The 17,085-nt window shown below is 47.0% G+C and overlaps 1 pseudogene; it reads right to left on the bottom strand.

Annotated features, from left to right (window-relative positions):
* LOC135530349 (probable E3 ubiquitin-protein ligase makorin-1) overlaps positions 1 to 17,085 on the bottom strand; it is a 49,280-nt pseudogene that overhangs the window by 15,844 nt on the left and 16,351 nt on the right.

Raw genomic sequence — 17,085 nt, 5'->3', positions numbered from 1 at the left:
TCATCAGTACATATCTTACCCCCATCATCAGTACATATCTTACCCCCCTCCCATCATCAGTACATATCTTACCCCTGGGGGGTACATATCTTCACCCCTTACCCCCATCATCAGTACATATCTTACCCCCCCTATCATCAGTACATATCTTACCCCCCCCTATGCATCAGTACATATCTTACCCCCCTATCATCAGTATATCTAAATCATCAGTACATATCTTAACCATCATCAGTGCATATATTAAGCCTCAGGGGGGATCTTACCCCCCCCATCATCAGTACATATCTTACCCCCCATCATCAGTACATATACCCCCCATCAGTACATATCTTAAGCCTCAGGGGATATCTTACCCCCTCCCATCATCAGTACATATCTTAACCCCCTATCATCATAATGCATTCATCAGAAGCTTTACCCCCCCCCATCATCAGTACATATCTTAATCATCAGTACATATCTTAACCATCATCAGCAATGCATTCATCAGTACATATCTTACTGGGGGGTATATCTTAAATCAGTAATAGCTAACCATCTAGTAATGCATTATCATCAGTACTGGGGGATACTCCCATCATCAGGTATATCTTACCCCTATCATCAGTACATATCTTACCCCCTCCCATCATCAGTACATATCTTACCCCCCTCCTATCATCAGTACATATCTTACCCCCTACTCAGTACATGCTTATCCCATCATCAGTACATATCTTACCCCCCCCCCCCCCCATCATCAGTACATATCTTACCCCCCATCATCAGTACATATCTTACCCCCCTTACCCCCCCATCATCATACATATCTTACCCCCCTTCATCAGTACAGCTTACCCCCCCCTCCTCCTATCAGTACATATCTTACCCCCTCCCATCATCAGTACATATCTTGAAGCCTGGGGGTATCTTACCCCCCCATCATCAGTACATATCTTACCACATCAGTACATATCTTACCCCCCTCCTATCAAGCCATATCTTACCCCCTATCATCAGTACATATCTTACCCCCCCCTATCATCAGTACATATCTTACCCCCCCCATCATCAGTACATATCTTACCCCCTCCCATCATCAGTACATATCTTACCCCCCCTATCATCAGTACATATCTTACCCCCCCCCATCAGTACATATCTTAATCAGTACATATCTTACCCCCTATCATCAGTACATATCTTACCCCCCCCATCATCAGCCTTACCCCCCCCCCTCCATCATCAGTACATATCTTCATCCCCCCCCCATCATCAGTACATATCTTACCCCCTCCCATATCAGTACATATCTTACCCCCCCATCATCAGTACATATCTTACCCCCCCATCATCAGTACATATCTTACCCCCTCCCATCATCAGTACATATCTTAATCATCAGTACATATCTTACCCCCCCCATCATCAGTACATATCTTATTCATCAGTACATATCTTACCCCCCCATCATCAGTACATATCTTACCCCCCCCCTCATCAGTATAGCTTACCCCCCCATCATAGTACATATCATTATCAGAATATCCTCCCATCATCAGTACATATCTTACCCCCTATCATCAGTACATATCTTACCCCCCCCCTATCATCAGTACATTCTTACCCCCTCCCATCATCAGTACATATCTTACCCCCCCCCTCCCATCATCAGTACATATCTTACCCCCATCATCAGTACATGCTTACCCCCCCCATCATCAGTACATATCTTACCCCCCCCCCATCAGCACATATCTCATCATCAGCTATCTTACCCCCTCCCCATCATCAGTACATATCTTACCCCTCCCATCATCAGTACATATCTTACCCCCTCCTATCATCAGTACTATCTTACCCCCTCCCATCATCAGTACATATCTTACCCCCCCCCTATCATCAGTACATATCTTACCCCCCTCCTATCATCAGTACATATCTTACCCCCCCATCATCAGTACATATCTTACCCCCTCCTATCATCAGTACATATCTTACCCCCCTATCATCAGTACATATCTTACCCCCCTCCTATCATCAGTACATATCTTAATCATCAGTACATATCTTACCCCCTCCTATCATCAGTACATATCTTACCCCCCTATCATCAGTACATATCTTACCCCCCTATCATCAGTACATATCTTACCCCCCTGGGGGGTACATATCTTACCCCCCACCCATCAGTACATATCTTACCCCCCCCATCATCAGTACATATCTTACCCCCCCCCATCATCAGTACATATCTTACCCCCCTATCATCAGTACATATCTTACCCCCCCCATCATCAGTACATATCTTACCCCCCCTCCTATCATCAGTACATATCTTACCCCCCCCCATCATCAGTACATATCTTACCCCCCTATACATCACCCCATCCCATATCATGCATATCTTACCCCCCCCCATCATCAGTACATATCTTACCCCCCCCCCATCATCAGTACATATCTTACCCCCCCCTATCATCAGTACATATCTTACCCCCCCCATCATCAGTACATATCTTACCCCCCCTCCTATCATCAGTACATATCTTACCCCCCTCCCTCCTATCATCAGTACATATCTTACCCCCCCCATCATCAGTACATATCTTACCCCCCCTATCATCAGTACATATCTTACCCCCCCAATCAGCAGTACATATCTCAGTACATATCTTACCCCCCTCCCTATCATCAGTACATATCTTACCCCCCCCCTATCATCAGTACATATCTTACCCCCCCCCTATCATCAGTACATATCTTACCCCCCCCAGTACCCATCATCAGTACATATCTTACCCCCTCCTATCATCAGTACATATCTTACCCCCCTCCCATCATCAGTACATATCTTACCCCCCATCATCAGTACATATCTTACCCCCCTCCTATCATCAGTACATATCTTACCCCCCCCCATCATCAGTACATATCTTACCCCCCTCCTATCATCAGTACATATCTTACCCCCCCCCTATCATCAGTACATATCTTACCCCCCCTATCATCAGTACATATCTTACCCCCCCCCTCATCATCAGTACATATCTTACCCCCCCTATCATCAGTACATATCTTACCCCCCCCATCATCAGTACATATCTTACCCCCCCCATCATCAGTACATGATCATCAGTACATATCTTACCCCCCTCATCAGTACATATCTTACCCCCCCCCCATCATCAGTACATATCTTACCCCCCCATCATCAGTACATATCTTACCCCCTATCATCATCAGTACATATCTTATCAGTACATGTCTTACCCCCCCATCATCAGTACATATCTTACCCCCCATCATCAGTACATATCTTACCCCCCCCCTATCATCAGTACATATCTTACCCCCCATCATCAGTACAGGTTACCCCCCACCCCCTTACCCCATCAGGGTACATATCTTACCCCCCCATCAGTACATATCTTAGGTCAGTACATATCTTACCCCCCCCCCCATCATCAGTACATATCTTACCCCCCCATCATCAGTACATATCTTACCCCCCATCATCAGTACATATCTTACCCCCCCCATCATCAGCACATATCTTACCCCCCTCCCATCATCAGTACATATCACCCCCCTATCATCAGTACATATCTTACCCCCCCTCCTATCATCAGTACATATCTTACCCCCCATCAGTACCTGTACCCCCCTATCATCAGTACATATCTTACCCCCTCCTATCATCAGTACATATCTTACCCCCCTATCATCAGGTGTATCTTGATCATCAGTACATATCTTACCCCCCTCCTATCATCAGTACATATCTTACCCCCCATCATCAGTACATATCTTACCCCCCTATCATCAGTACATATCTTACCCCCCCCCCTATCATCAGTACATATCTTGTATCATCAGTACATATCTTACCCCCCCCATCATCAGTACATATCTTACCCCCCCCCCATCATCAGTACATATCTTACCCCCCACCCCATCAGACATATCTTACATCATCAGTACATATCTTACCCCCCCCATCATCAGTACATATCTTACCCCCCCCCAGGTACAGGTGTCTTCCCCACCCCATCAGCATATCTTACCCCCCCCCCATCAGTACATATCTTACAGGTCATCAGCACATATCTTACCCCCTCCCCATCATCAGTACATATCTTACCCCCTATCATCAGTACATATCTTACCCCCTCCTATCATCAGTACATATCTTACCCCCCTCCTATCATCAGCACATATCTTACCCCCCCCTATCATCAGCACATATCTTACCCCCCTATCATCAGTACATATCTTACCCCCCCATCATCAGTACATATCTTACCCCCCTATCATCAGTACATATCTTACCCCCCTCCTATCATCAGGTATCTTACCCCCTCCTATCATCAGTACATATCTTACCCCCTATCATCAGTACATATCTTACCCCCCTATCATCAGCACATATCTTACCCCCCCCATCATCAGTACATATCTTACCCCCCCTATCAGTATATCTTACCCCCCATCAGTACATATCTTACCCCCCTATCATCAGCACATATCTTACTGATCATCAGTACATATCTTACCCCCCTATCATCAGTACATATCTTACCCCCTCCTATCATCAGTACATATCTTACCCCCCTATCATCAGTACATATCTTACCCCCTCCTCATCAGCACATATCTTACCCCCCTCCCATCATCAGTACATATCTTACCCCCCCCTATCATCAGGTATCTTACCCCCCCTCCTATCATCAGTACATATCTTACCCCCCCCTCCTATCATCAGTACATATCTTACCCCCCTATCATCAGTACATATCTTACCCCCCCCCTCCTATCATCAGTACATATCTTACCCCCCCCATCATCAGTACATATCTTACCCCCCCATCATCAGTACATATCTTACCCCCTCCTATCACCAGTACATATCTTACCCCCTATCATCAGTACATATCTTACCCCCCCTTCATCAGCACATATCTTACCCCCCTGTCATCAGTACATATCAGGTATCATCAGTACATATCTTAACCCCCCCCATCATCAGTACATATCTTAACCCCCCATCATCAGTACAGGTCTTAACCCCCCCCCATCAGTACATATCTTACCCCCCACCCCATCAGCACATATCTTACCCCCCCATCATCAGTACATATCTTACCCCCCCATCATCAGTACATATCTTACCCCCACCCCATCAGTACATATCTTACCCCCCCCCATCAGCACATATCTTACCCCCCCCTGATCAGTACATATCTTACCCCCCCCTCATCAGTACATATCTTACCCCCCCCCACCCCATCAGTAGATATCTTATGGTCATCAGCACATATCTTACCCCCTATCATCAGGTACATATCTTACCCCCCTCCTATCACCAGTACATATCTTACCCCCCCCCTCCTATCATCAGGTACATATCTTACCCCCCTATCATCAGTACATATCTTACCCCCCTCCTATCATCAGCACATATCTTACCCCCCCTATCATCAGTACATATCTTACCCCCCCCCCTATCATCAGCACATATCTTACCCCCCCTCCTATCATCAGTACATATCTTACCCCCCCTATCATCAGTACATATCTTACCCCCCTATCATCAGCACATATCTTACCCCCCCCCTATCATCAGCACATATCTTACCCCCCTCCCATCATCAGTACATATCTTACCCCCCTCCTATCATCAGTACATATCTTACCCCCCCCCTATCATCAGCACATATCTTACCCCCCTATCATCAGTACATATCTTACCCCCTATCATCAGTACATATCTTAACCCCCCATCATCAGTACATATCTTAACCCCCCATCATCAGTACATATCTTAACCCCCCATCATCAGTACATATCTTACCCCCACCCCATCAGCACATATCTTACATCATCAGTACATATCTTACCCCCCCCATCATCAGTACATATCTTACCCCCCCCATCATCAGTACATATCTTACCCCCCACCCCATCAGTACATATCTTACCCCCACCCCATCAGCACATATCTTACCCCCCTATCATCAGTACATATCTTACCCCCCCATCATCAGTACATATCTTACCCCCCCATCATCAGTACATATCTTCTCATGGTACATATCTTACCCCCCTATCATCAGTACATATCTTACCCCCCCCCATCATCAGTACATATCTTATATCATCAGCACATATCTTACCCCCCCCCCATCATCAGTACATATCTTACCCCCCCCATCATCAGTACATATCTTACCCCCCCCCATCAGTACATATCTTACCCCCCTATCATCAGGGATATCTTACCCCCCCCTATCATCAGCACATATCTTACCCCCCTATCATCAGTACATATCTTACCCCCCCTCCTATCATCAGTACATATCTTACCCCCCTCCTATCATCAGTACATATCTTACCCCCCCCATCATCAGTACATATCTTAACCCCCCTCCCATCATCAGTACATATGTTACCCCCATCCCATCGTCAGTACATATCTTACCCCCTCCTATCATCAGTACATATCTTACCCCCGGTCCCTATCATCAGTACATATCTTACCCCCCCCCCCCCATCATCAGTACATATCTTATCCCCCCATCATCAGTACATATCTTCCCCCCATCATCAGTACATATCTTACCCCCCCCATCATCAGTACATATCTTACCCCCCCACCCCCATCATCAGTACATATCTTAGGATCATCAGTACATATCTTACCCCCCCATCATCAGTACATATCTTACCCCCCCATCATCAGTACATATCTTATCCCCCCCATCATCAGTAATATCTTACCCCCCCATCATCAGTACATATGGCCCCCATCATCAGTACATATCTTACCCCCCCCCCCCCCCATCATCAGTACATATCTTATCCCCCCTCATCATCAGTACATATCTTATCCCCCCTCATCAGTACATATCTTATCCCCCCCCATCATCAGTACATATCTTACCCCCCATCATCAGTACATATCTTACCCCCCCCCCATCATCAGTACATATCTTACCCCCCATCATCAGTACATATCTTATCCCCCCATCATCAACATATCTTACCCCCCCCATCATCAGAATCTTATCCCCCCCCATCATCAGTACATATCTTACCCCCATCATCAGTACATATCTTATCCCCCCCCATCATCAGTACATATCTTATCCCCCCCCCATCATCAGTACATATCTTACCCCCCCCTATCATCAGTACATATCTTATCCCCCCCATCATCAGTACATATCTTATCCCCCCCATCATCAGTACATATCTTATCCCCATCATCAGTACATCTTATCCCCCCCCATCATCAGTACATATCTTACCCCCCCCCATCATCAGTACATATCTTACCCCCTCATCATCAGTACATATCTTATCCCCCCCCCCCATCATCAGTACATATCTTATCCCCCCCCATCATCAGTACATATCTTATCCCCCCCCCCCCCCCCCATCATCAGTACATATCTTATCCCCCCCATCATCAGTACATATCTTATCCCCCCATCATCAGTACATGGCTTATCCCCCCCATCATCAGTACATATCTTATCCCCCCCCATCATCAGTACATATCTTATCCCCCCCATCATCAGTACATATCTTATCCGCCCCATCATCAGTACATATCTTACCCCCCCATCATCAGTACATATCTTATCCCCCCCCCATCATCAGTACATATCTTATCCCCCCCCATCATCAGTACATATCTTATCCTCCCCATCATCAGTACATATCTTACCCCCCCCATCATCAGTACATATCTTACCCCATGCCATCCTTGTATTTCTGTATCAGTTTCTGCTTGTCTTCCTTGTCCTCCACCCAGTACTCACTGGGGATGACGTTCTGTGGACGTTATCCGACACTCTGGACAGGACCTGGGAAGAGGGAGGTTTAGTTGGACGGGACCCAACACTCTAAACAGCTGTAGTAGTCTCGTCTTAGTAAGCTGTAGTAGTCTCGTCTACCTCAATAAGCTGTAGTAGTCTCGTCTACCTCAATAAGCTGTAGTAGTCTCGTCTTCCTCAATAAGCTGTATTAGTCTCGTCTTCCTCAATAAGCTGTAGTAGTCTCATCTTCCTCAATAAGCTGTAGTAGTCTCATCTACCTCAATAAGCTGTAGTCGTCTCATCTTCCTCAATAAGCTGTAGTCGTCTCGTCTACCTCAATAAGCTCTAGTAGTCTCATCTTCCTCAATAAGCTGTAGTAGTCTCATCTACCTCAATAAGCTGTAGTAGTCTCATCTACCTCAATAAGCTGTAGTAGTCTCGTCTACCTCAATAAGCTCTAGTAGTCTCATCTTCCTCAATAAGCTGTAGTAGTCTCATCTTCCTCAATAAGCTGTAGTAGTCTCATCTTCCTCAATAAGCTGTAGTAGTCTGTCTACCTCAATAAGCTGTAGTAGTCTCATCTTCCTCAATAAGCTGTAGTAGTCTCATCTACCTCAATAAGCTGTAGTCGTCTCATCTACCTCAATAAGCTGTAGTAGTATTGTCTACCTCAATAAGCTGTAGTAGACTCATCTTCCTCAATAAGCTGTAGTAGTCTCATCTTCCTCAATAAGCTGTAGTAGTCTCATCTTCCTCAATAAGCTGTAGTAGTCTCATCTTCCTCAATAAGCTGTAGTAGTCTCATCTTCCTCAATAAGCTGTAGTAGTCTCATCTTCCTCAATAAGCTGTAGTAGTCTCATCTTCCTCAATAAGCTGTAGTAGTATTGTCTTCCTCAATAAGCTGTAGTAGTCTCGTCTACCTCAATAAGCTGTAGTAGTCTCGTCTACCTCAATAAGCTGTAGTAGTCTCGTCTTCCTCAATAAGCTGTAGTAGTCTCATCTTCCTCAATAAGCTGTAGTAGTCTCATCTTCCTCAATAAGCTGTAGTAGTATTGTCTACCTCAATAAGCTGTAGTAGTCTCATCTACCTCAATAAGCTGTAGTAGTCTCATCTACCTCAATAAGCTGTAGTAGTATTGTCTACATATTGCAGCATACACTGCTTTGGTTTTAGGTCTATATTTATTTATTGTCATGTGTTCATTGTATTTTTTACTACGTGCTGCAAAAGTAATTGTCCCTCGGGATAATGAAAACTACTTCCTTACTTGATGGTCTTGTCCCTCAGGATAATGAAAACTACTTCCTTACTTGATGGTCTTGTCCCTCAGGATAATGAAAACTACTTCCTTACTTGATGGTCTTGTCCCTCAGGATAATGAAAACTACTTCCTTACTTGATGGTCTTGTCCCTCGGGATAATAACTACTTCCTTACTTGATGGTCTTGTCCCTCGGGATAATAACTACTTCCTTACTTGATTATCTTGCTCTCGAACGTCTTGGCGCTCCTCCACTTGCGGATGCACTTGAGGCAGTAGCAGTGGCAGCAGTTGGACAGGATGCCGAAGCGTCTCTCACTGGGGTTGGCCTTGTCAAACACCACCTCCATACACACGCCACACTGCATGTCCTTACTGCGCTGGATGGCAAACGACAGCTCCATGTCCTTCTCATGGGCCTCGATGCAAGCCTGAAGAGGAACAACAAAGGTATAGCTAACCACTATAATGCATTATGAAGCCTGGGGGGGGTACTAAAGGTATAGCTAACCACTATAATGCATTATGAAGCCTGGGGGATAGAAAAGGTATAGCTAACCACTATAATGCATTATGAAGCCTGGGGGGGATACTAAAGGTATAGCTAACCACTAATGCATTATGAAGCCTGAGGGGGTGTGTACTAAAGGTATAGCTAACCACTAATGCATTATGAAGCCTGGGGGGAATACTAAAGGTATAGCTAACCACTATAATGCATTATGAAGCCTGGGGGGGATACTAAAGGTATAGCTAACCACTATAATGCATTATGAAGCCTGGGGGGGATACTAAAGGTATAGCTAACCACTATAATGCATTATGAAGCCTGGGGGGAATACTAAAGGTATAGCTAACCACTATAATGCATTATGAAGCCTGGGGGGGATACTAAAGGTATAGCTAACCACTATAATGCATTATGAAGCCTGGGGGGAATACTAAAGGTATAGCTAACCACTATAATGCATTATGAAGCCTGGGGGGATACTAAAGGTATAGCTAACCACTAATGCATTATGAAGCCTGGGGGAATACTAAAGGTAAAGCTAACCACTATAATGCATTATGAAGCCTGGGGGTACTAAAGGTATAGCTAACCACTAATGCATTATGAAGCCTGGGGGAATACTAAAGGTAAAGCTAACCACTATAATGCATTATGAAGCCTGGGGGGGTACTAAAGGTATAGCTAACCACTAATGCATTATGAAGCCTGGGGGGAATACTAAAGGTATAGCTAACCACTATAATGCATTATGAAGCCTGGGGGAATCCAAAGGTATAGCTAACCACTATAATGCATTATGAAGCCTGGGGGGGGCTAAAGGTATAGCTAACCACTATAATGCATTATGAGGCCTGGGGGGGGGGGGGAATACTACAGGTATAGCTAACCACTATAATGCATTATGAAGCCTGGGAGGAATACTAAAGGTATAGCTAACCACTATAATGCATTATGAAGCCTGGGGGGTACTAAAGGTATAGTAACCACTATAATGCATTATGAAGCCTGGGGGGGTGTATAGCTAACCACTAATGCATTATGAAGCCTGGGGGAATACTAAAGGTAAAGCTAACCACTATAATGCATTATGAAGCCTGGGGGAATCCTAAAGGTATAGGTAACCACTATAATGCATTATGAAGCCTGGGGGGAATACTAATGGTATAGCTAACCACTATAATGCATTATGAAGCCTGGGGGGGTACTAAAGGTATAGCTAACCACTATAATGCATTATGAAGCCTGGGGGGAATACTAAAGGTATAGCTAACCACTATAATGCATTATGAAGCCTGGGGGGGGGGGGTCCTAAGGGTATAGCTAACCACTATAATGCATTATGAAGCCTGGGGGGAATACTAAAGGTATAGCTAACCACTATAATGCATTATGAAGCCTGGGGAATACTACAGGTATAGCTAACCACTATAATGCATTATGAAGCCTGGGGGGGGGGGTACAGCTAACCACTATAATGCATTATGAAGCCTGGGGGGGTACTAAGGGATAGCTAACCACTATAATGCATTATGAAGCCTGGGGGGCATAAAGGTATAGCTAACCACTATAATGCATTATGAAGCCTGGGGGGGGGGGTACTAAGGGTATAGCTAACCACTATAATGCATTATGAAGCCTGGGGGGGGATACTAAAGGTATAGCTAACCACTATAATGCATTATGAAGCCTGGGGGGGGCATAAGGGTATAGCTAACCACTATAATGCATTATGAAGCCTGAGGGGGGGGGTACTAAAGGTATAGCTAACCACTATAATGCATTATGAAGCCTGGGGGTACTAAAGGTATAGCTAACCACTATAATGCATTATGAAGCCTGAGGGGGGGGGTACTAAGGGTATAGCTAACCACTATAATGCATTATGAAGCCTGGGGGTGGAGGATAAAGGTATAGCTTACCACTAGAATGCATTATGAAGCCTGGGGGATACTACAGGTATAGCTAACCACTATAATGCATTATGAAGCCTGGGGGGATACTAAAGGTATAGCTAACCACTATAATGCATTATGAAGCCTGGGGGGGGGATACTACAGGTATAGCTAACCACTATAATGCATTATGAAGCCTGGGGGGGGGAATACTAAAGGTATAGCTAACCACTATAATGCATTATGAAGCCTGGGGGGATAGAAAAGGTATAGCTAACCACTATAATGCATTATGAAGCCTGGGGGGGATAGAAAAGGTATAGCTAACCACTATAATGCATTATGAAGCCTGGGGGAGACCGTAATATATAAATACAGTATCTGACAGTAAAACAAGGAGACTAAGTACCACACAGCTGAGTTACATTAATTAACGCCTCACAAATGCATCTTGATTTGACCTTGGTGTGTTCTGATGGAGGGGTCGTATGTTGACAGGTACAGGTGTGTTCTGACGGAGGGGCGTGTGTTGACAGGTACAGGTGTGTTCTGACGGAGGGGCGTGTGTTGACAGGTACAGGTGTGTTCTGACGGAGGGGCGTGTGTTGACAGGTACAGGTGTGTTCTGACGGAGGGGCGTGTGTTGACAGGTACAGGTGTGTTCTGACGGAGGGGCGTGTGTTGACAGGTACAGGTGTGTTCTGACGGAGGGGCGTGTGTTGACAGGTACAGGTGTGTTCTGACGGAGGGGCGTGTGTGACAGGTACAGGTGTGTTCTGACGGAGGGGCGTGTGTTGACAGGTACAGGTGTGTTCTGACGGAGGGGCGTGTGTTGACAGGTACAGGTGTGTTCTGACGGAGGGGCGTGTGTTGACAGGTACAGGTGTGTTCTGACGGAGGGGCGTGTGTTGACAGGTACAGGTGTGTTCTGACGGAGGGGCGTGTGTTGACAGGTACAGGTGTGTTCTGACGGAGGGGCGTGTGTTGACAGGTACAGGTGTGTTCTGACGGAGGGGCGTGTGTTGACAGGTACAGGTGTGTTCTGACGGAGGGGCGTGTGTTGACAGGTACAGGTGTGTTCTGACAGAGGGGCGTGTGTTGACAGGTACAGGTGTGTTCTGACGGAGGGGCGTGTGTTGACAGGTACAGGTGTGTTCTGACGGAGGGGCGTGTGTTGACAGGTACAGGTGTGTTCTGACGGAGGGGCGTGTGTTGACAGGTACAGGTGTGTTCTGACGGAGGGGCGTGTGTTGACAGGTACAGGTGTGTTCTGACGGAGGGGCGTGTGTTGACAGGTACAGGTGTGTTCTGACGGAGGGGCGTGTGTTGACAGGTACAGGTGTGTTCTGACGGAGGGTGTGTTGACAGGTACAGGTGTGTTCTGACGGAGGGGCGTGTGTTGACAGGTACAGGTGTGTTCTGACGGAGGGGCGTGTGTTGACAGGTACAGGTGTGTTCTGACGGAGGGGCGTGTGTTGACAGGTACAGGTGTGTTCTGACGGAGGGGCGTGTGTTGACAGGTACAGGTGTGTTCTGACGGAGGGGCGTGTGTTGACAGGTACAGGTGTGTTCTGACGGAGGGGTCGTGTGTTGACAGGTACAGGTGTGTTCTGACGGAGGGGTCGTGTGTTGACAGGTACAGGTGTGTTCTGATGGAGGGGCGTGTGTTGACAGGTACAGGTGTGTTCTGATGGAGGGGTCGTGTGTTGACAGGTACAGGTGTGTTCTGATGGAGGGGCGTGTGTTGACAGGTACAGGTGTGTTCTGATGGAGGGGCGTGTGTTGACAGGTACAGGTGTGTTCTGATGGAGGGGCGTGTGTTGACAGGTACAGGTGTGTTCTGATGGAGGGGCGTGTGTTGACAGGACCGTTACCTTGGTGTGTTCTGATCGCTGTGCGTCGTTGGAGGGATGGAGCACCTGCAGACCGCACATGTCACACACGTCGCCGTGGAGATAGGCACAGTTGAGTCCATAGCGACACTCCCCCATGGCGGCGTAGGGACACAGAGTCTTCCTCAACTCCTTATCGTCTCCCGCCGGGTCTTTCTCTCGCTCCATCAGAGGACTCATCCCCGAGCCTTCAGACTTCACCGGGTCTGACGAGGAGGGGGAAGAGGAGGGGGAGAGAGGTGAGCGAAAAGGAGAGAGAGGTGGCGAGCCAGACACACACCCTGAATTAAGACACATGGAAACAGTCATCGACTTGGCGCCAACAAAATGGTGCCATTTATTTACCTCATGAGTCTGGTGGTCCTATAAACCAACTTGTAAATAAAAAGATGCTAAAATGCCCCCAAAAGGTAACAAAATCAACCAGAAGTCGCCCTCTCTCACTCACTCACTCACTCACTCACTCACTCACAGAAAAATACACCTGCTCAGTGGGAGACTGGATTGGGGAGCATTTGGCAGCAGACCAAACAGAAAGGGGATTCTGGGTATTCCAAGATGGCACCCCCATTTCCTATATAGAGACATTTCTGACCGGTGCCCACAGGGGCCAAAAGTACCGACTTAGTAGGTGACTGACAGTACATCATGTCCATCCTACAGGGAGACAGGAGGGACAAACAGAACGTGTCTTATTGACTTAGTAGGTGACTGACAGTATATCATGTCCATCCTACAGGGAGACAGGAGGGACAAACAGAACGTGTCTTATTGACTTAGTAGGTGACTGACAGTATATCATGTCCATCCTACAGGGAGACAGGAGGGACAAACTGATCGCTACATTCCAATCATCCATAAAGGCTTTTCATTTCACACCGCGTCCGGCCACATGGCAGAAGTTGGCAGACTGGCACTGTTGGCATATCAGTGGCTCAAGCTGAGGACACCCTGACAGACTGACACAAACTCACCCTGTCAGCAGTTGGGCTAGCTAAGGACACCATCTGCCTCTCAAATGGAACTCTATTCTGTACAGAGCGCACGGATTAAGACCGTAGTAACTAGGGTGTCCTTTTGACCGTAGTAACTAGGTGTCCTTTTGACCGTAGTAACTAGGGTGTCCTTTTGACCGTAGTAACTAGGGTGTCCTTTTGACCGTAGTAACTAGGGTGTCCTTTTGACCGTAGTAACTAGGGTGTCATTTTGACCGTAGTAACTAGGGTGTCATTTTGACCGTAGTAACTAGGGTGTCATTTTGACCGTAGTAACTAGGGTGTCCTTTTGACCGTAGTAACTAGGGTGTCCTTTTGACCGTAGTAACTAGGGTGTCCTTTTGACCGTAGCTTTGCTCTCCTCCTCCACTTCCACAGTTGAGCTAGCTAAGGATACCAGTCCCAAACAGCACCCTACTCCCTATACACAGTGTACAAAACATTAGGAACACCTACTCTTTCCATGACATAGACTGACCAGGTGAAAGATGAGATCCCTTATTGATGTTACCTGTTAAATCCACTTCAATCAGTGTAGATGAAGGGGAGGAGACAGGTGGTTTAAACATTTTTTTAAATTAAGTCTTGAGATGGATTGTGATGTGTGCCATTCAGAGGGTGAATGGACAAGACTAAATATTTCTGTGCCTTTGAACGGGGTACGGTAGTAGGTGCCAGGCGCACCGGTTAGAGTCAAGAACTGCAGCGCTGCTGGGTTTTTCCATGCTCAACAGTTTCCCGTATGTGTCTGAATGATCCACCACCCAAAGACCATCCAGACAACTTGACACAACTGTTGGGAAGCATTGGAGTCAACATGGGACCAGCATCCCTGGGGAACGCTTTTCAACACCTTGTAGAGTCAACATGGGACCAGCATCCCTGGGGAACGCTTTTCAACACCTTGTAGAGTCAACATGGGACCAGCATCCCTGGGGAACGCTTTTCAACACCTTGTAGAGTCAACATGGGACCAGCATCCCTGTGGAACGCTTTTCAACACCTTGTAGAGTCAACATGGGACCAGCATCCCTGGGGAACTTTTCAACACCTTGTAGAGTCAACATGGGACCAGCATCCCTGTGGAACGCTTTTCAACACCTTGTAGAGTCAACATGGGACCAGCATCCCTGGGGAACCTTTCAACACCTTGTAGAGTCAACATGGGACCAGCATCCCTGTGGAACGCTTTTAACACCTTGTAGAGTCAACATGGGACCAGCATCCGTGTGGAACTTTTCAACACCTTGAGAGTCAACATGGGACCAGCATCCCTGTGGAACGCTTTCGACACCTTGTAGAAGCCAGTAGGGCTGCACGATTAATTGATCACATTGAGACAACATGGCTCTGGGGTTAAGAAAGCTTTAGCAGCCTGGGTCCTGAATGAGGACCAACCAGTGTGACAGCAATCACGGTGGTAAAGACCACTGCGTTGAATGACTGGACCAGACAGGCTGCACCTTGCTTCGGTACGTGCTACATGTTAAGGCACTTTAACTTAATAATTTCAATAATAATAAAGTAATTATGTAAAGTAGGCTTCTGTCACAAGCTTCTGAGACACACTTACCCCTTCCACAATAGTATGGCTGGCCTGGTACAAACTCCGCCGCCATAACCCAGTCCCCCTGCCCCTGATCCATGAGGGTTCTCTGGGCCGTCTGCCGACTGACCACCCGCCGATCCACTGGGAACATGGATGCTATACGTATTGTGAAAGGGCGCAGGCGGAGGCAGGGGGTGGCAGCGACGGCACGTCTTCTTTAGAGTGTTCAAACCTGGGAGGGAGGGAGAGCGAGAGAAGGGGGAGAGAGAGAGAGAAGGGGGAAAGAGAGAGAAGGGGGAGAGAGAGAGAGAAGGGGGGAGAGAGAGAGAGAAGGGGGGGGAGAACTCAGAAGGGGGAGGGGGGAGAGAGAGAGGGGGAGAGAGAACAAGGGGGTCGAGAAGGGGGAGAGAGAGAGAGAGAAGGGGGAGAACAGAGAAGGGGGAGAGAGAGCAAGGGGGAGAGAGAGAGAAGGGGGAGAGAACAGAAGGGGGAGAGAGAGAGAGAAGGGGGAGAGAGAGAGAAGGGGGAGAGAAGAAGGGGGGAGAGAGAAGGGAAAGAGAGAAGGGAGAGACAGAGAAGGGAGAGAGAGAGAAGGGAGAGAGAGAGAAGGGAGAGAGAGAAAGGGAGAGAGAGAGAGGGAGAGAGAGAGAAGGGAGAGAGAGAGAAGGGAGAAGATGAGAGAGAGAGGGAGAGAAGAGAGAGGGAGAGAGGGAGAGAGGGAGACTGGGAGAGAGGGAGAGAGAGATGAGAGAGAGGAGAGAGAGAAACAGGGAGAGGGGAGGAGGGACCAGGGAGGAGGGAAGGGAGTCAGGGAGAGAGGGGGAGGAGGGAGAGGGGAGGAGGGAGAGGGGAGAAGGGAGGAGGGAGAGAGAGGGAGGGAGAGAGAGGAAGAAGGGGGGAGGTCAGAGAGCAAATGAGACAGGTCAGAAAAAGACGAGACAAAATAATAATTTAAATGATTCAATGTGAAGGTTCTCTTGCAGGGAACTGAACTCATCTTTACAACCAACTTTTAATTGAAGACAAAACTTCACCGTAGCTCCCTCAGAACCTTACACTATTGACATATATTTTAATATTTATTTAACATTTAACTAGTTAACTTGTTGGAGATCATTTTATATAGATGGTAAACAGAAGGGGGCCTAATATTGTTATATTGAAAACATAGCTCAAAAT

This window comes from Oncorhynchus masou, unplaced genomic scaffold, assembly GCF_036934945.1.
Source record: "Oncorhynchus masou masou isolate Uvic2021 unplaced genomic scaffold, UVic_Omas_1.1 unplaced_scaffold_1323, whole genome shotgun sequence".
Classification (NCBI taxonomy): Eukaryota; Metazoa; Chordata; class Actinopteri; order Salmoniformes; family Salmonidae; genus Oncorhynchus; species Oncorhynchus masou.
The sequence above is the reverse complement of the archived record's forward strand: the minus strand, read 5'-3'. Positions and strand labels throughout refer to the sequence as shown.